The sequence below is a fragment of the Dunckerocampus dactyliophorus genome, chromosome 14 (genome assembly GCF_027744805.1).
Source record: "Dunckerocampus dactyliophorus isolate RoL2022-P2 chromosome 14, RoL_Ddac_1.1, whole genome shotgun sequence".
NCBI classification, from domain to species: domain Eukaryota; kingdom Metazoa; phylum Chordata; class Actinopteri; order Syngnathiformes; family Syngnathidae; genus Dunckerocampus; species Dunckerocampus dactyliophorus.
In genome coordinates this window covers 70,819-92,557 of record NC_072832.1, presented here as the reverse complement: position 1 = coordinate 92,557, position 21,739 = coordinate 70,819, and positions in this window count along the sequence as shown.

Here is a 21,739-nt window from a genome sequence, read left to right as displayed (position 1 = left end):
CCTCGCCACTTTGCAGTTCGAATTTTGCAGGTATGACATTATTTTCTAAATTAAATTGAAGCAAATTGTACATATTCTTGGCCTGAATAAAGCATTTTCAAGCAAAAAAAATGAACACAAATACAAATATAAAACATTCAGAAGAAGCATTGAAAGATATGAGATGTAGTATTCTACACTGGTCACAAGGTGTCAGTAATGTTACATTGATGAGACAGTAGCCTCCAGAACAAAAAAAACAAGGAACTCTCCTAACATGTGTGAGTCTACATAATGTCTTATTTATATCATATATTAAATACTTTCTCTATGTCTACTATATTGGGTAATAGGACTGTAAAGGTGACTATAGGGGTGCTATTTCTTTTCTCGGGGGCTTAATAATGTTAAAAAGCGTGTTTAGGTTTTCTATGCTCTATGAAAATATTTCACTCATAAATAAGAAATCCTACTTTGCGGAAATTCACTGATCACAGTTGGGTCTGGAACCAATTAACCGTGATAAACGAGGGGCTACTGTACAGTGGAACCTGGGTTTTCATACGCCCTGGTTTTGGTGGAAAATTATTGCAAAAACTAGTCATCAGTTGTTTCCCTGGGCAGCTCCTTCAGCAGCAGACTGTTACACCCACGGTGTAAGAAGGAGAGGTTCCGCAGGTCCTTCATACCGACCGCTGTCAGGCTCTACAACACCTGCACCTCCTGAACCATGTTGTAGTCAATATGCATTCTTTACACTGTACTCTTTACTTGCGTATCTTGCTTGCTGCTGTAACAAGTGAATTTCCCCGCTGTGGGATAAATAAAGTACAAATACAAAATACAAACACAGTTACCGTACGGTAATGGACAGTGGTTCTTTTATAGTTGGGACACTATAAACCAGGGGTGGGCAAACTTTTCGGCCCGGGGGCCACATTGACTTTTAAAATTTGACAGACAGGCCGGGTCAGCACAAGATACGATACATATTAAAAAAAACTGCATTTGTTAACAGTAGATATGAAACATAAACAGAAAAAAGCATTAAAGTATTAACATACAAAAAGAATTTGAAAAATTTGAAAATTAAACCATCTTGGCTTTGAAGGCTCTGACGTTGGCTTGCATTTCATGCACAAACTGTTTTTTCCCTTGTAGCTTCAAATTCAGCTCGTTCATGTGTGTCAGTATGTCCACAGTAAAAGCTACATCACAAAGCCAAACTGTGTCATTCAGCTCAGGAAATTTGTCAGTATTCTCAAGTAGCTCCAAAAACTAAATAATCTCCTGTTTGAGCTCCCACACACGTTGACATACTTTTCCCAAACTTCACCAGCGGACATTAGAATGGTAAAGTAAGTCTGTGTGATCCGCGTCAGTTTCTTCAAGAAAATTAATGAACTGATGATGGTGAAGTCCCCTCGCTGGAATAAAGTTAACGAGTTTCACAACCGGCTTCACTACGTGGTCAAGCTGCAACACGGATTTACACAGCCCCTCCTGGTGAATTATGCAGTGTAGAAACAGGACCTCCTGCTCAGGGTTGTCCTCTTTCACCCTGTCCTGAATTCTCTTGAACATCCCGACGTTTTTTCCTGTGAGATTTGGCGATCCATCTGTGGTAACGTTGGCGAGCGTACTCCAAGGTAACTTGTGCCTCTGTATGACTGCTGACACGCTGTTAAATAAATCCTCTCCCCGTGTTTTTCCTTTCAGGGATTCCATATCCAAAAACTCTTCCGTTCCCTCAAAATTCTCATGAATCCCTCTGATAAAATTAAAAGCTGAGCGGTGTCCTTTATATCATTGCTTTCGTCCAGTGCCAAAGAATATAATGTAAATGACTCAGCTTTTTTGTTTAGCTTGCTAGTTAAGTTTGGTCAATTACTTTGATACGGCGAGTCACTGACCTGCGTTAAGCAATTTTTTTCAAATTTGTTCTTGCTCTCAGGACATAAAATACTTGCTGTTTCTAAAATGCACTCTTTTAGAAACTTCCCTTTGGAGAAAGGCTTGCTGGCTTTTGCTAGTTTGAATGCCAGTAAATAACTTGTCTTCATGCTTGCTTCTTGGATGGAAGTTGCTCCAATAAAGGTGTTTTGCTGAGCATGCAAGCTAGCAACCAATCTGTCAGCGGTAGCCGCATGTTCTTGTGTTGAAAGGTTGCTGGCGTAATTAGCATGCTTGGTGGAAAAGTGACGGCTGATGTTGTATTTTTTAAAACCGCAACGGTTTCTTGGCAAATAAGACATACAGCCTAGGACCGGACTTCAGTAAAAAAATATTTAGGCGTCCATTCTTTGTTAAACACCCGGCACTCACTGTTGACTTTTCTTTTCTTTGACATTGCTGCAGATGGGTTCTGATCTAACCAGTAGAAGAAGAGCAGTAATTGGAAGTGGCTCTCTCAAGTCACTGCGCCTACGGCGCCACCTGGTGTTGAAATGCCATCATTACAAGTCAAAATGAAATGAATGCAATCGTTCACATCAAACCTTAATTCTGTACAATCTTTGGCGGGCCGGATTAAAAAGAACAATGGGCCGGATCTGGCCCGCGGTCCGTAGTTTGCCCACCTCTGCTATTGACAGATTCCACCCAGGGAATCCTTTAGAGCCCTCTATACATTTAATAACACCCCTAAAGTCACATTTACACCTCTATTACCCAATATAGTAGACATAATAAGAGAAAATAAGACTCCTTGTGCTCGTATGTGTTGCTGTAAGGGTGCTCCAGTGCTAGGGGAGCTGGACAAGAAAGTGACGTTGTGAGTTTTAGCTTGCCGTGGATTACGGCCGCAACAGTAGCCCGTGTTAGGGATTATTGTGCCTGTTGTGAGATCACTCAAACCTGCAATAAAAGCCTGTTGTTCCACCCAGCAAGTCTGCCGCTTGAGTGTCTCACTGAAAATTGCAGTAACATTACTGACACCTACTGACCAGTGTAGAACAGTACATATTGTCACAACATCTTTCAATTTGTATTTCCTGAACGCCTCATATTTGTATTTGACTTAATTTAGCCATTTTTATGTTTGAAAATGCTTCACATAGACAAAAAAATTCAACCACATTCAACCACAAAACAGCATGATTTATTCACGTTTTTGAAAAATCATGATAGAGCGAAGCCACAAAATTCATAGAACAAAGAGGCAAGGAATTACTGATTGGGTCTTCGTTTGACTTTGTGAAACAGATTCAGGCTGGTTCCACTTTATGTAAAAGCAAATGTGTTGGAAGTGCTGTTTCCCTGCCCTCCTCTCTCCCTGTGTGTGTGACAAGGGTGTGCTTTCAAAGTATACTTGTCAAGCTTTTTGTAATTGAAGTTCATTGATATAGGTGGAATATTAAATTCACCGACGTATTAGACGGCATCGTGGTTTGGAATATTTGAGTTTATCACGCAGGCCGCCCAAAAAAGTCCTTCCTGTATGCATGTTCTTCACTGCACAAAAACACCAGTGTGAACGCTAAGCGAGCCGCACAAAAGTCAGCCTTAAAAGCCTCGCCTAAGTTTCTTCCAAGCTTTCTCGCTCCCGGTGCATTATCATCCATGTGATGTCAACCTTGAATTACATCTGTGTACTCCACAATCCCCGCCCCAATCCACGTCTTATTAACATAGAAGGCAACAGCGGCAGCAACAATGTTTTGCTAACAGTTCATGCATTACCACTCAGGGGAGGGCGAGCACCATGCATCCCTGCATCTCAAATACACGCACGTGTTCCCCAGTGTGATGCTCTGGGAAAAGAAAAGAAAAACAACACAACACCGCTGATCAGAGCTGCTCAGCCCGCCTGCTATGCACTTGGGGGGGTCCGCTGACAGAAGCAGTGATGTTTGAGATGCAAGGAGCCCTGAGTTTGTCCATCCCTGATTAGTAAAACCTCTTGCGCCTTTTTTCCCGCCGCAGCTAACACTCTCATCTGTGAATTTCCTGTTAACAAAATGAGGTGCATGCGCAGGAGCCACGCAAATACTCCAGCTACTGTGTTTTACTGCAGCTCTTTTCATACTGCATGTAAAAGTTGGCATTTTTCCACATTTTTTTCAGTGACGCTGCTCTGTACAAATAGCACTTCAGAGGTACTATCAGAGTGGAAACAGAGGAGCTACGACACCTGCATGCAAGTGAATTCCAAAAAGGCGGTCCAATCAGCGCTCACCCACACCCGCCCTGTTGCGTTGAAAGCAAAGCTGTCAAAGTTAACGCGTTCTTCACGAGTTAACAGAAATTCCCTTTCACACCAATATTTTTTCTGACGTGCTATTAAACGTGTGCACGTCCTGTTTGACCCTCTGCCCACACCGTAGTTTGAGAAAAAGCAGCGTTGTTGCAGTTATTGTTCAGCCACAAGTGGGAAAAAACATTGATGAGAAATCAAGAAAGAAAAGGTTATTTTGATTGGTAAGTTTAGCTTCAAAGCCCTGGCAGATGGCTCTCTCAACAAGACCAAAGTTATTGTCGCTGAGTTGACTTGTCACAGAGTACATCGAGTTGAAAATGCCAGGTAGAAGGTACTGCAGCACTGCAGGTATTTTTATGGTCATTTATAGAGCACTACCTTGGCATACAAGTGTCCCAACTAAGCAGTGATTTTTAGATCACTGGTTAGGGTTAGGTTTAGGCCGCCTCACCGTGCGGGCACAAAGGTGGAAGTGAGCGATCACGCACACAGCGCTCAATGAGATGGCGGTAAAGGCTCACGGGGAAATTTATTAGCATTATTATTATTTATTAGCGTTTGTGCTTGACCTGCTGTGTTGAGAAGAACGATTGCCTACATTGGTGATTACCTTTATCCAAGTTGCACGGTAAACCTTCCCATGACGTATATGTTGCATATATGCAACCTGACCGGATACGTATCGGATTTATATCCACATACAAACGAGACCTAAGTCGCATTTGAAAAATGGGAATTGTACTGTTCACACTGACATAAAAAAGACATACATGTCACATATACAAAACAACAGAAATTGAACTGCAATGTGAACGTAGCCCAAATATAGTGAACATTGTTTGGCTTGTAAAACTCTGCCCAGCAGAGCAGGCAATTAGAGGCTCTTCCCCGGGTTCACTTGACTGTATTCCTTCAATGTGAAAGGATTTGTCACCTTCGCAGTGGGGCCTTTTCCACAAGCCACAACAGGAGAAAAGAGAAAGCAAGAAAACGTACAATCCCCTCCCGGTGAGGATTCGGGGAACTTATATAACTCCCAATTATCAAGACTTGTTCTTGCAGCTTTTTTTGTCACAGGGCCTCCCTCTCTGTTTGCAAGACTCACAGAATATCTGCAGTGCCCCTGAAGAGTGTATAATGCCTGTGTGCCCACATGACTGGCCAAAAACACTCCTGCTCTTTCTGCCCCGCTGAGTCCTGCTGCATAATGGGGGTCTTGAAGGCTTGCGAGCTCAGAGAAGGCCTGCCTAACAAAGCCTTGGTGCCTTGCAGCGAAAGGAGAGAGGCTGTTTGCAAGCCAGATGCCCCAAACATTCCCTTTGGGCAGGGTGGTGTGGCAGCACCCTCACAACGTAAGGTTTGATATCTTCGGCGAGGGGGGGTGATACACTATGTTGGTCTTTTGTAAAGTTGGCCCGAGGGGAAGGAAGCTCTAAAATTGGTTCAGAACACATTTGAAGAAATCAGGGATGTTTTTTTGTCTTTTTTCCCCATATTAAATCACTGAAGTAGTGCTCGTATTTCCATATCACTTTCACTCACTCAGCATTTGTGTGTGTGTTTATCCTGCCCCCACTTTCCCTCATCATTTAGGAGTGAACCTGTTTACCTGATGGGTGGTCTTGGACTGGGCTACACTAAAGCCCCTGCCATCTAAGTGTAGAGTAGCTGCTAATCCCATTTCAGGAAACAGTCAAATCCACACATCCCAAAGTTGCCCCCACCAACCTCCCAGTGGCTTTCCAGATTCACAGCTTGCTCCCTTCTGCTGCCAGGGGGAGGAAAATAAAAGGAAATGATTTATGGGGATGGACTATTATAGATAAGTCAAGTTTGTTTTCCAGCTAACAACTGCATCGTCTGGACCGACCGACCGAGGACATATTACCTTCTGGCTGGCAGGTCCAACCCCCCCGAATCTGCTCTGCCTTCTCCGGGACGTTACAGAGGCCAAACATAAAGCAGTGCTTCATGGTCCCAAGGCTTATCTGGCCTCTTAAAGTATGTGAGACATGCCAGGAAACAAAGGAGAGTCTCTGAGTCCACGACCATGGAGAGCATATCCCTTTCACGGGCCACACATCAGACTGGTTGCTTGTGGTCTACACCTGGAGGGAGACCATAACCACAGAAAATGTAACAAAAAATACAGTCACAACATATACATTACATATATACACTTCAAACTACCAATGAGCTACTATATATCAGCGCCAAAAAGCTAGATATTAAATCTATAAAACTGGTCAAATCCCAAACTAAATCAGTTGTATATCACACACAAGTTTATTGGTTCCATCTGAAGCTGAGTTTTTATCAGGGCCAATTATAGCCATTAGAGCAGGGGTATCCAAAGTGCAACCCTGGGGCAGTTTGTGGCCTCCAGCTGTTTTTCTATTGGCCCGCAGCACATTCTAAAAATATAATTAACATGAAAACTACAAAAAGAACCCAGCAAATATTGAAAAATATGCCGTACATTTACAACAATAAAATCAAAATATTAAGGAAAAAAGCTGCAATTGAACAAGAAAAAGTAATTTATGAGAATAATGTCGTAATGTTATGAGGAAAAATAATATTTTAGTAACATAAAGTTGAAACATTAAAGATTTTTTTAAGTGGTAATATTACAACAAACAAAACAGCAAAGCTGTATTTTTTTATTAGGTTGTGGGGAAAAAATTATATTATCAAAATAAAGTTAAAATATTATTGGAATAAAGTCGAAATTAGTAGAATAACTACACAAGGAAAGCTGAAATATTTGGAAAATTTTAACAGCAGAAATGGGGAAAAACAGCTATATTTTAATGAAAATAAAGTAAAAATATTAAGAGAAAAAAAGTCGCAATTTTACGAGAATAAACTCGTAATATGATGAGGAAAAATGTTATTTGTTTTAAAGACATAATATTTTGACAAACAAAAAAATGAAGTTGGAATTTTTGGAAAATTGGAAAAAAAAATAAAGAGCAAAGAACAAAGCTGATAGGCTTTTTCACCGAGATCACAAAGCTGAGATGTAGTTTTATTGAAGTACATATAACTTGTTAGCATATCTACATGTGTTGCTTTCCAAAATATCAAAGTGGCAAAGTTGCATCCTTTCATTTTTCACTATGTGGCCCTCGCTGGAAGATTTTGGACACCCCTGCTTTGCAAAATAATCAGCAATCATCCAAAAGTTGGCAGATTGACGTGGATGTTAACGCCTTGTTTACACTAATGTTTTTTTTCTTCTTTGAAATGAATCGGCCAGCCGGTTGTAGTACTTTTTGCACTATAGCCTACTGTTAGATTGACAGTAATAATAAAGTAAATATCTTCATTCATAAAGACTTGGCATATATGCTGCATAGTTTCTAAAATGTTCTTCCTTCAATTTATATCTTTGTAACACGTGTCGTCTTTACGGTAAAATGCAGCAAGGAACCTTAACTGTAAGCTGTAAACGAATAACCAAGACATCTGTTTTGGTTAGTCGTTCCAAAAGGTCCGACAAAAATGGGAACGTATAAAACAGAAGCAATTTTTTCCATAGGAATAATGTAAACATTCCAGACACCAAATGATAAAGAAAAATAGATTTTATAGAGAAGACTTAGTTTTATATGCATGCAGAAAACAACGACAATTCTAAACCAGATGCAGTAATGTTTCTGATGTTCTTATTTGTTTTCTTGTGTTTTTCTTTCTTTTTTAAATGAAGAATTTCATTGCATAGCAGAACTACCTGTTTTACTATGCATATGACAATAAAACTCTTGAATCTTGAATCTTGAATCTAATTTCAGTTGAAATTGTGTGTGTATGAATGTTGAACTATTCTAGAAATGTGTTGAAATCTATTCACCGATTTAGGCTAGAACCAGCAACCATCATGTTACACGTCAGGTTAAATGTAAGAGGAATTTCCACCAATAGAGGGCGACACTGATATTGTCCATTCATTTTGAAAAACACCACAGAAAATACTGAACCGAATGTGGGAGTGAAGACTACTGAACGAGCCCAACATTTTGATGTTGGAATGGTTTGGGGCCTTTGGGAAAGGTGGGTGGGTGAGCCACCAAAGCCATGCCACCCTGTAGAATAAGTGGAATGTTACAGTAACAGAAAAGTAGGGGGCACCGTTTAATTTTGTCCATTTCGTTTTTAATGAATGTTGCAATGTATAAATAAGTTATTACAGTGGGATCTTGGATCAAACCAGCAGCCAATTGTGATTAATAAAGTATATCTATTTGACTTGTGTACAGTATCCTTGATCTAGATATCACAAGTATGCATACAAATAAAAAATAACTTTAAAAATAACAAAAAAAAATACATGTCTCAGGTTCACAATAGATAATAATATGAACTGGAAATTAATAAAATATACAACATAAAGTGGCTAGAAATACCTCAATACAAAGTAAAGCAAAATTCGTTCTAAACCAAAAATCAGTCCATACTCTCGACTGCTCTCTGGTATTAGCATATCTAACTTATTGTGGGGAGATATAGGGAAACAATTATAAAAGTACACTACACTCATTAACTATGCTACAGAAAAGGTCAATTAGGATGATCCATGATGCCGCCTACAGGGAACATACAAATCCTTTATTATTCTAAAATCACAATTATTGAAATTTGCTGATCTGGTAAACTATCAGACAGGTAAAATTATGCATAAAGCAAACTATAACATGTTACCCAAAAACGTAAAAAAAATTATTTTCAACAAAAAAGGAGAAATATGATCTCAGGGACAAATGAAAGCTAAAACACTTCTCTGCATGGACGATACTAAATACCTTCAGCTTTTCTGTGTGTGGAATCAAGTTGTGGAACGGATGAAGTAAGGAACTCAAACAATGCACTAAAGTGAGCCATTTCAAGAAAAAGTACAAGCAGTTGATGTTTATGAAGTAGAAGGAAGAAGACGGCTGAACCACCGTGCACGTACAATGCTACAGTACATCTCACCAGTCTTGCACTGACTACAAACAAACACAAACACTACAAACACACTGTCTGTACTCACTCACCATCAAACTGAGTCTCTGTCAACTATTTCATCAGCTATTATCAATTTCTACCATGATAGGTCAGTTGTACATTGAACAAATGTATTGCAAGTGATGTGAAACTGATGAGGGGTAGCTTAGGAGGGGTAAGCTTTGCTTCTTCCTACTCCTTCTTGGACGTGCACAATTGGGAATTGTGTTATGTGATGAGCTCCACTGTAATTTGTGTACAACATTCAAGATGAATTAAACCATTACCATTACCATTACCAAATAGGGTGTGTCACAAGACACTCCGTTCACGAGACGAGATGATACATGTGATTGGGTCTATGAGAACAAGATGAGATTTTTATATTAATTTTAGAAAAGTACAATGAAAAAAAATGTATGACAATGTATTGCAATCTGATATCATTTCTACTACGTTACACTCTTCTGCACTTCTGCACTGTATGCTAGCAGCTCCTCCTCCACCCACAGAGACAAAGAGACTGTATGACTGACAACAAGGCTCACTCCGTTCATGCTTTGTTCTATGGAACAAACGCACCAAGGTGCTGAAAGCAATTCACAGAGTGAACTCTCCTCCTGCCTATTTGGATGAAAACAGGCACGCATGCATGTGACAATACAGTCTATATTGATTATCCACTTCATTTTCATTTATTGTGTGATTCATTTATTTATTTATTAGCGTCCCCGTGCCCAAATATGGCGAGATATTGTGACACCCCTAATTACAAGTTTAAAATAAATAAAAGGACAAACACATCAACACACTAAGCAGACAACAGAGAGGGAAAATCAAGTGCATTTCTCCTCTGCCTGCAAATGAGAGGCCTTCTCCATGACCCACATCCAGCTCTGCAGCTGTGCAGCATGACGCGTGTGGAGAAAGCATGGCCTCAGCTGGCCAAACAGGAGCAGTACAACCAAAAACCTTCACTTCTTCTTTTAAGTGAGACACAGAAAACACATGATGGGACAAAGGGTGCAGAATATACAAATAAAATTCAACATCATACTACATTTGTACTACTCCTCACGTGAATAAAAGAACATGAATGAAATCCCATAACATGGACACAGGGGTGTGTGTGTGTGTGTGTGTGCGTGTGTGTGTGTGACATGAGGGGATCGGCGTCACCGTGTCACAGCTGATCCCTGGTATGCTGTCAGAGTACAGAAACCCTAAGGGTCTTTTTTTTCCTCCTGCTGAGAGTAACAGTCCATACGGCATATTTAATTCTCATGCGTGTCTCTGAGGGCATTATTTGTGCACTTTGGGGGGATGCATATTTTGGCTTTCCAGGCATATTTGTTGGCTGTTCGTGATGAGTGGGCCTACCTTGTGCACCCACTCGATACTGCTGGGGTAATATACACCTGTTAAGTGCCTTTAGCCTGACTTCCTCCTACGCGTTTATTTGTCCAGGTCACTCTCATGGCTGCAGCCAAGTGACGACCTTGGTTTAACCCTTCTGCCACAGTAACCTTGCTCCGTAAACAGCGAGGGAAAGACTCCAAGTCTGGGGTTAAAAGCCCACCACTGTCTACCTGACAAAGGTAAATAAGGCTGACTCGCATTGTGGCTCCTTTGGGTTTACGCTTTTATCCTTTTAGCCAGGTTGAGCCTTCAAACTCTCAGTAGACCATTTGCACTGATCTTAAATCAATCATTGGACAAAATCTCCCCACAGGAAATCATCCAAATTGTAATCTATTATTTACTTTAATAGTGGGGTGTCCAAAGCAAGCACAGGGGCTGTTTTTTATTGGCCCATGCCACAGTCTAAAAATATAATTAAACAAGAAAACTAAGAAAAAACAAACGTAACACTAACCCTAAACCGTATGGTAAAAAAATGGAAAAAGTCAAAATATGAAGAAAAAAGTAATCTAAGAAGAAAAAGTACTAATTGTAATATTATGAGGAAAAATAACATCATTTAAGTAGCATTAAGTTGAAGTATTCAAGAAAAAAAAAATTAAGTCCTAATATTATGAAAAAACGTTGTAATTTTTGGAAAAGTGGCAATTTTTGTGAGAATAAACTTGTAATATTATGAAGAAAAATAATGCCATTTTAGTAGCATAGAGTTGAAATATTCAAGAAAAAAGATGTTGTTTTTGAAGCTGTAATGCACCGATGGGGAACCTTTTTGGCTAAGAGCCATGAAAGCACATATTTTAAAATGTATTTCCGTGAGAACCATATAGTTTTAACATTGGATACAACTATATGTATGCATTTTTAAGAAAGAGCAACAATTTTAGAATATAAGAAGTCTCTGAATTTATTCTTTTGAATAAAGTTGGTATACTGAAGCTAACCAATAATAAATAATATACGTACTTCTTAACATGAATGTGACTTCTGGTGCTGCATGGTTTTGCACCGTACTCCGTATCCTTCCTTCATTTCGCCATCTTCTTCGTCAAAAGGGTTTGCTCTACAGAATTAGTTAGCTGACTATTTGACTATTAAAGGAGGGAAGTTTACTTCTTGACATCTCAATGACCAGAGTAGGCTACCAGGTCCAGTAATAATCAAGTTGTGGTGTCTGACCCTGAAAATGTGATAAGGACGGCTGGCATTGACTCTTGACACTCGCATAGCACTAGGAAATGAATGGATGGATAGATGGGTTAAAATGCATAAGAAAGCTTTTTGAACATTATTTTTAACACTGTAATTCCTGTTATGTTTTATTTAAAAAAAAATAATAATAAAAAATGTAACAAATACATTTTATGGTGTTAAGAAATGTCTGAGAGCCAGATGCGGTCATCACAGGAGCCGCATCTGGTTCCCGAGCCATAGGTTCCCTAAACCTATTTTACTTCGATAGTAGTATAGATAGATAGTAATATTATATATTATATTATATTATATTATAGTATGAGAAACTAAACAAATAGAACAAGTTTTAATGTTACGAGCATGAAGTCAAAACATAATCCAAAGCATTACGATGAAGACATAATATTACAAGAAGAAATTCTACAAATGTTTAAGAAGACAGTTGAAATATTTGGAAAATTAAACCAAAAAAAAAAATGCAAAAATGGGAGAAAAAGAGCAAAGACAAAAGTTCATAGTAATAATACACTTTTCACTTATATATCACAAAGTTGAGAGGCAGTTTTTCTTGAACTATCTGAGCACTTACGTAGTTGTCAGGATTGTGTGCTGCGGTACTGCCATCTACCGTTTCTCTGTTGCAGCACACTCCTGAGCACCTTAATGAGCTGATGGTCTACACCTGCCACTGATTAGTTGATCTATTTAAGCTGTGTGCTTACTCATATCCAGTGCCAGATTGTCCCTTTGCTACACCCTGTTCAGCTCCTTCCAGCTTGTTCTTGTGCATTGTGTTTTGGCTTTCTGACCCACGCTCGGCTCACCTGTAAGTACCTACCTACCTGCTTGACGTTCTCAGCAGTAGCTGTATTTTCGGTACTTCTGCTAGTTTTTTGTTAGCAGCTCTTTTCGTTACTTGTCTGTATTTTTCCCTGCTCAGCTCTCCTTGCTAGCAGTGATTTTTGTTACGATTTCCCGCGACTAGGTCCGGAGGTATTTTTGTTGTACTTTGTTTCTTGTGTTGTTTTTGTACCTTTTTGTTATCCATTTTTGTATTAAAGACCATTTCTGTTTCACGTATTCGACTCTGCATTTTGGATTCCTGTAGCACGGCCTTGGCCGTTCGTAACGGAACAATCTGGCCAACAATGGAATCCGCAGAGTTCGCACATATAAAGGTAGCACTATCCCAACAAGGTGCGCTCGTAGGCAGCCATGAACAATCCCTCCGGGGAGTTATGGAGTCCCTGGCCGCCCTCGCCACTAGCGTTAGTGCTATTGAGCAGCATCTGGGACTTGGCGCTCACCCAGGACAGTCGGAGGGTGCGGCTCACTCATCAGAGGTTTTTAGAATCGCACCTGCAGCCAGCAGCAGTAATAGTCGCGAGCCTAGCCTCCCACCCCCCCCCACGCTTTTCGGGGGAATCTATGGATTGCAGACAATTTTTACACCAGTGTACCCTGATTTTTGACCAACAACCCAGCACTTACTATTCCGACCAGGCCAAGATAGCTTTTATAATGAGCCTACTTACTGATAAAGCAGCGGCGTGGGCTATAGCGGTGAGCCAAGATAAGCCGGAGTTGCGCACCTCCTATCCTGTTTTTTTTTGGAGGAGCTACGGCAGGTCTTCGATCACCCTATCCGTAGTAGGGAGGCCGGTAACCAATTGTTGGACCTACGACAGGGCAAACGCTCAGTAGCAGCTTTTTCTGTAGACTTTAGGGTGCTGGCGGCAGAAAGCCGATATGACGAGGAGGCGCTCCGCGGAATATTTTGCAAGGCTCTTAACGAGCGGATTAAGGATGAGCTGGCGGTGAGGGAGTTCACCACCATGCTCAACGAGCTTATCGACCTAGCCATACGGCTGGATAATCGCCTCCGGGAACGTGATCGTGAACGGAGTGAGGGACTACCTGCAGGATCAGCTAAGAACCACCGTCAGGAGATTCGGCTGATACCACTAACACCTGGAACCAGCGGAACAGAGGGAGTCCCATCTACGGCGGCCACCGAGGATATTGCGGAGCCGATGCAACTCGGGGGAAGACGCCTGTCTGCTGCAGAGAGGTCGCGCCGGCTACGACTCAGCCTTTGCCTGTACTGCGGCGAGCCCAACCACACCATCAACAGATGTCCAGCGCGCCCGACACGCCGCTCCGGATTCCCTCCTGACGTCATTAAGGAGACTGGCGCAGGATTGACCTCCGTATCCAAGTCAAGGGAGAGTCAGCCTGCTCAGGGCCATTGTGAGTATGCTGAAATGCCTCCGGCGTCGGCTCCAACTCCAGCAGTCTTTTAGAGACTACAGGTGACGGGACTCATTACGGGGGGGGGGGCGTCAATGTTCAGGTTTCTGCATTAGTCGATTCTGGGGCGGATGATTGCTTTATTGACTCTAATTTTGTTAAGAAACATGGCATTCAGGGGGTTGAGTTGAGGGACCATAAGGAGGTTCACTCACTGGATGGACGTCCCTTGGCGGTAGTCACTCATAGAACCGTTCCGTTATCCCTTCAATTGTCCGGCAACCACCGTGAGTCCATTAGTTTTTTTATCGCTCCGTCTCAATCCGCACCCGTAGTTCTGGGTCTCACTTGGCTGCAAATTCATAACCCGACGGTGGATTGGACGAGGGGACAGATAATTAATTGGGGTAGTCACTGTTTTGCTAGTTGCTTACGTTCCGCGGTACCCACAGTTTCTGGTAAGCCCAGGAGCCCTGAGAATATTGACGTTACCAGTGTTCCCGACATCTATCATGATCTCCGCATGGTTTTTAGCAAGGATAGAGCTCAGAGTTTACCCCCCCATCGTCCATATGACTGCGCTATCAAACTCCTCCCGGGAGCACCGTTACCCAATGCTAGACTTTATAGCATCTCTGGACCCGAGCAACTTGCTCTCAAAGAATACATTGCGTCCTCTCTGGCTGCCGGACTGATTCGCCCCTCGTCCTCTCCACTGGGGGCCGGTTTTTTCTTCGTCGAAAAGAAAGATAAGTCGCTGCGGCCTTGTATCGATTTTCGCGGCCTTAATGACATTACCGTTAAGAACCGTTACCCGCTTCCTCTCATGGACTCTGCCTTTTCGTCCCTTCATTTGGCCAAGATTTTTTCCAAACTCGACCTTAGGAATGCTTACCACTTGGTTCGTATTAAAGAGGGGGACGAGTGGAAGACGGCCTTTAATACACCGCTCGGTCACTTCGAGTATCTCGTTATGCCCTTCGGCCTCACCAACGCACCCGCCGTATTCCAGAGTTTAATAAATGATATTCTTAGGGATATGATTAACCATTGCTGCTTTGTTTACCTAGACGACATCCTGATTTTTTCTAATTCCCTTCAGGAGCATGTCCAGCACGTACGCCGCATCCTTCAGCGGTTGTTGGAGAATCGCCTTTTTGTCAAGGCGGAGAAGTGCGAGTTTCATACCACATCTGTGTCCTTTTTAGGGTTTATAGTGGAGAAGGACAAGTTAAGAGCCGATCCCGCCAAGATCCAGGCGGTGGTCGATTGGCCTTCTCCCAAATCAAGGAAGCACTTGCAGAGGTTCTTGGGGTTCACGAACTTCTACCGGAAGTTCATTCGTAATTTCAGCATAAAGGCAGAACCTCTGACAAGGCTTACATCAGTAAAAGTTCCCTTTGTTTGGTCTCCCAAAGCTGAGGAAGCGTTTACCAAGCTTAAAACACTGTTTACGTCTGCCCCTGTCCTTACTCACCCTGATCCTGCCTTGCAGTTTATCGTTGAGGTTGATGCCTCGGATACAGGAGTGGGGGCGGTCCTATCCCAGCGCTCACCAGTCGACCAGAAGCTGCACCCGTGTGCCTTTTTCTCACGTCGCCTCACCTCGGCAGAGAGAAATTATGATGTGATCAATCGGGAACTGCTGGCCATTGTGCTTGCGCTGCGGGAGTGGAGACATTGGCTGGAGGGTGCAGCCCAGCCGTTGGTAGTTATTACGGACCACAAGAACTTGGCATATATACGCTCAGCGCACAGACTCAACTCTCGCCAAGCCAGATGGTCACTGTTCTTAACAAGGTTTAATTTCTCTATCACTTACAGACCTGGATCACGGAATATTAAGCCTGATGCATTATCAAGGATCTTTTCCCTGGTGGAGTCGGACTCACCACCGGAGACCATCGTACCTGTCGCCCGGATACTCGGCGCTCTCCAGTGGGAGGTGGAGAGGAGGGTCTCTGAGGCGACGGAGGAGACGAAACTACCAGAGGGGTGCCCCGAGGGGAGATTGTTTGTTCCTGAACGACTCAGATCCGAGGTGCTGCTGTGGGGTCACTCGTCAAAGATTGCCTGCCACCCGGGGATACGACGAACCCTATTCCTCGAACCCTATACGAACCCTATTGCCCAAAGGTTCTGGTGACCTACCATGACAGCCGACGTTAAGAAGTTTGTCGCCGCCTGCTCCGTCTGCGCCAGAGGTAAAGCTTCCCATCGCCCTCCTGCCAGTTTGCCTCAGCCGTTACCCGTCCCTGGTCGGCCATGGTCCCACATCGCAATGGACTTCATCACTGGATTACCCTCGTCATATGGCCGGACCGTCATACTCAATATTGTAGACAGGTTTTCGAAGATGGCGCATTTTGTGTCGCTCCCCAAGTTGCCCACGGCCCTGGAAACAGCTAAACTGTTGGTGAGGCACGTTTTCCGCCTACACGGGATACCTACAGACATTGTTTCGGACAGAGGGCCTCAATTCGCGTCAAGAGTTTGGCGGGCATTTAATAAGGCATTGGGGGCGACCGTTAGTCTCTCTTCTGGATACCACCCACAGTCCAACGGCCAGACGGAGCGGGCCAATCAGGACTTGGAAGCAGCACTTAGGTGCGTTTGTCATCGACACCCCTCCTCCTGGTCAACCCACCTCCCTTGGATCGAGTATGCCCACAACTCGTTACCCTGCTCGGAGACAGGTATGTCACCCTTCAAGACTGTTTTTGGTTACCAGCCCCCGCTTTTTCCCTCCCAGGAAGCAGAAATTACCGTCCCGGCAGTTCACGTACACCTACGACGCGCCCGACGCATTTGGCGAGAGACCCGGGCTGCATTAACACGAACAGCAGAACACAACCGTCGGATTGCTGACAGGCACCGGGTCCCCGCACCTGATTACCAGCCTGGGATGGAGGTATGGCTGTCTTCTAAAGACCTTCCGCTTGCAGGGACCTCACGGAAGCTGGCTCCAAGGTTCGTGGGTCCATACAAGATTGAGGCTATAATCAACAGGTCAGCCGTCAAGCTGAAGCTCCCGCCGGCTCTTAAAGTCCACCCAGTCTTCCACGTCTCCTGCATCAAGCCGGTCGCTACCAGCCCACTGTGCCCTTCGGTCGAGGCTCCACCCCCACCCCGCATCATTGACGGCCAGCCCGCGTACACGGTGAGAGCCCTATTGGATTCGAGAAGAAGGGGGAGGGGGGTGCAGTATTTGGTCGACTGGGAGGGATATGGACCAGAAGAGCACTCCTGGGTCGCCTGCTCCCGTATCCTGGATCCCTCTCTCATTTCCGACTTCCACTCCGCTCACCCCAATAAACCAGGTATGCCGCCAGGGGGCGTCTTATAAAAGGGGGGGATACTGTCAGGATTGTGTGCTGCGGTACTGCCATCTACTGTTTCTCTGTTGCAGCACACTCCTGAGCACCTTAATGAGCTGATGGTCTACACCTGCCACTGATTAGTTGATCTATTTAAGCTGTGTGCTTACTCATATCCAGTGCCAGATTGTCCCTTTGCTACACCCTGTTCAGCTCCTTCCAGCTTGTTCTTGTGCATTGTGTTTTGGCTTTCTGACCCACGCTCGGCTCACCTGTAAGTACCTACCTACCTGCTTGACGTTCTCAGCAGTAGCTGTATTTTTGGTACTTCTGCTAGTTTTTTGTTAGCAGCTCTTTTCGTTACTTGTCTGTATTTTTCCCTGCTCAGCTTTCCTTGCTAGCAGTGTTTTTTTGTTACGATTTCCCGCGACTAGGTCCGGAGGTATTTTTGTTGTACTTTGTTTCTTGTGTTTTTGTATCTTTTTGTTATCCATTTTTGTATTAAAGACCTTTTCTGTTTCACGTATTCAACTCTGCATTTTGGATTCCTGTAGCACGGCCTTGGCCGTTCGTAACAGTAGTGGCCCTTGCATCATTTCATTTTTCAGCATGTGAAATTCCACAAAGTAGGATTCCTTATTTATAAATTGAATATTTCGGTAGTTACGGTAGATCACGGAAAACCTGTTTACCACCTTGTAAACATGCTGTTTAACATGATTAGAGCCCTCTAGACATGAAATACCACCCCTATAGTCACCTTTACACTCCTATTACCCAATATAGTAGACATAATAAGAGAAAATAAGACATATGACTCCTTCTCGTGTGTGTTGTTGTAAATGTGTTCCCCGGAGGAGCTGAGTGAGTGGCAGACAGGAAGTGATGTCAGGAGTTCAGAGATTAGTTTCACTTTGGCCTGGGTCAACAGTAGCCCACATTTTTGTTAGGGATTATTGTCCCTGTTGTGACGTCAATCAAACCTGCAATTAAAGCCTGTTTTCTGGCGATGAAGTCTGGTGCTTGTGTGTCTCACCCAACATTACAGTAACATTACTGACACCTAGTGACCAGTGTACAACACTACATAACCTCAAAGTCTTTGAAAGCATTTTCTGAATGTCTTATTTTTGTACTTTACTTCATTTAGCCATTTTTATGCTTAAATGCGTCTTGTCTGTGTTTTGACCAATAGGCCGTACTCAACCACAAAACCGCATGATTTATGAATGAATATACTTCTTAAAAACCATGAGAGAGTGAACCCGCAAACCTGTTTACGACCTTCTAAATATGTTTTTTAACATTAGAGCCCTCTGAACATTAAATAACACCCCTAAAGTCACTTTTACACTCCATTTTCTATACCGCTTCTCCTCATTATGGTCGCGGGGGCATGCTGGAGCCTATCCCAGCTGACTTCGGGCGACAGGCGGGGTACAAACTAGACTGGTCGCCAGCTTCATTAATTCATTAAACCATATTTATGCTTGAAAATGCTTCATTTAGGTCAAAATTACTTAACATTTGCTAAAAAATAATAATAAAGCATTGGACAGTTCTTAACTCCATTTGAGCAGTTTCAGCAATCTGTTTTTGCATGCTTGATGCCAATAATTTCACCCTTCTGAAAGAGATTAACATCTTTTCCACCACCACCGGATGTGTCTTCCACATTCTTGTTTAACAAATGAGATCAGTTAGGCTTAAATAACTTGTTGCCAGCTGAAACATAATCACCCCTGCAGTAATTACCTCCAGTAATTACCCTGCTTACTTCAATCCAGGTGCTGACCAGGCAGTGTAGATACAGCATCATCTACTCGTGTGTACACTGCAAACACAGCAGAAAGTGGAAATCTACGTAAGATATCATAGATCAAGGTCTGAAAGGTTTTTTTTCTTACCAAGCACTTTTTTTAAATCAGTTTGCTTATCTTAAAGTGATGTATCATGAAATGTGAGCTACTTTTTTTTTCAAAGCCTCTATTTATACTGGAAGAAAAAAATTGATGCTTTGAATGAAGCAAAATGATGAAGAAGGATGGCATTATATTGCAAACCATGTCCAAGATTGATGCTTTGGAACAGGACACCTGCATGAACAATACGATTGTGACTGGGCTCCACATTACACGCAGGCCAATTCAAGGCTCTTTTCAGCGCCAACTGCAAAATCTACATCAAGTTAAATGGAGGATGGGAGGAAAGCAAAGTACTTGTTGCCAAAGACACCAAGGAGCTGGACATTATTAATACATTTCATTCATTGATCATCACCAGTATGTTATTGCAAAGAACAACATGTAAAAGCTATGATGTAAATGATGAATCAGTAATAGACGTGGAGAAGGGGTGGTAGGATCAAATAAGCTCTGCTTCTTCCTGTTCCTTTTCAGACATGGTGGATTGTGCAAATGTAACCCAGTTATGTAGCTAGTTTACACAGGGGTGTCCAAAGTGTTGTTTTGATGTTTTTTTTCTTCCTGCCTGTTTGGAGACGAGAGACGAGGAAAACAGACACGCGTGCACATGGCAAGTTCATTTTCATTTATTGTGTGATTAATTCATTTATTATCGTCCCAGGCCTAGTGCTGAACAAGAAATCGTGTCACGTTTTAATCTCGCGAGATGTTACATGAGATCTTGTGACACTCCTATTAAAAACTAAAATATGTAATTTATTTAAAAGATCATAATATTATGAGAAACAAACCAAACAAAGGTAGGAGATGCAGGCTGTTGTTTTTTTTTTAAATATAAAACACGTCTCGGCATATCGACATGGATTGGTTTAATAAAATGTAAAAGTGACCCCCGCATTCTTTGGTTTTTCAGTATGCCTCTGGATTTCAGTTTAGAGGTTGAACACCGCCTTGGCAACTACTGTATCTATTGGTTTATAATTAATGTAGAGTAAAAGTGGCCATATCCATCTCATTAGGGCTAAGCAAAGGTGGCGCTATGGTTTAATGATCAGCTGTTGCAAAGCAAGTGAGTGCGTAATAAATTGAGACAATGGAGTCAATAAGGAATGTTGAGATGTGTATTTATTAAGACCTCAACATAATAGAACATTCTCAAACTGTGGCTAGAGGCAATGCTTTTATTTGTTTAGCCACTGGGTCTTCATCTGAGAAAAGTGCTGAGCGGGTGCTTCTACAGGAGCCTCTTGAAAAGGCATCGAAGAGGAGCCGGAGTCCCTCCCTTGAGCAGGCAGACTGGTCCAGGTTAACTGGTTTTCTTAATGTCGCCACACTGGCCAAATTTCTTTCAGGCAATGAAAGTCAAACAGTGCCCGGGGGGTGTAAATGGCTCTCCTGTGAGTGAGCGAGGTTTTAAAGCACAGCGGGATAAAAGGGCCTCTCCACACACACACACACGCACACGCACACGCACACGCACACGCACACGTGCTTAGAGAGAGATTAGCGAGGTGACTCTCGTCTGGAGCAGCAACTATCTTGTTGTTGCATATTAAACTTACTTTTTAAGGAGTTTCTACCCTATTTTCAGACTCAAAAACAACATTAACAAGCTGAGTGCTCCAAGCCCAGCAACCAGCAGCCAAATGCTCCATGCTCAGTTAGCGGGTGAAATCAAGCAGGTAGACTCAGCGGGCCCTGATGCTGTCTACCGGTGTGCGACACCCTTTCTGGACAAGTCAGCTGCTCGGTAGTCATGTTGCTGACCAGGTCTGTGTAAAAAAAAAAAAAAAAATGAAGCTAAATACTCCGATACAGTAATCCCTCACACCTTCACACATCCAATTTCGAGGCTTCAGCCTGTCACGGTTTTTCAAAAATGTATTAAACCATGCTGTTTCATGGTTGAATATGGCCTACCAGTCTAAAAATATTTAAGCAAATTTGACATATTTTTTGCAGAAATGAAGCATTTTCAAGCACAAAAATGGCTAAATGAACAAAAACACAAATATAAGGCATTCAGATTTGTTGTGATGATATATGCAACCCGAACTCGGATAATTAGAAGGTTGTAAACAGGTTTTGTATGCTCTAACTACAAAAATACAGTCATCCCTCGACACTTTGAGCTTCGTTTTTTCACAGCTTCACTCTATCATGGTTTTTAAAAAGTATATCCATTCATAAATCATGCAGGTTTGTGGTTGAAAACGGCCTGTTGTTTGTCAAAACAAATGCATTTTTAAGCAAATGTTATGTATTTTTTGCCTAAATGAAGCATTTAAGCATAACCATGTGTCACTATGTATTCTTTACTTGTGTATCTTGCTTGCTGCTGTAACAAGTGAATTTCCCTGCTGTGGGATAAATAAAGTAACAATACAATACAATACAATAAAAATGGAAAAATGAAGTAAAGTACAAATATGAGGCATTCAGAAAACATATTCAGACTTTGAGGA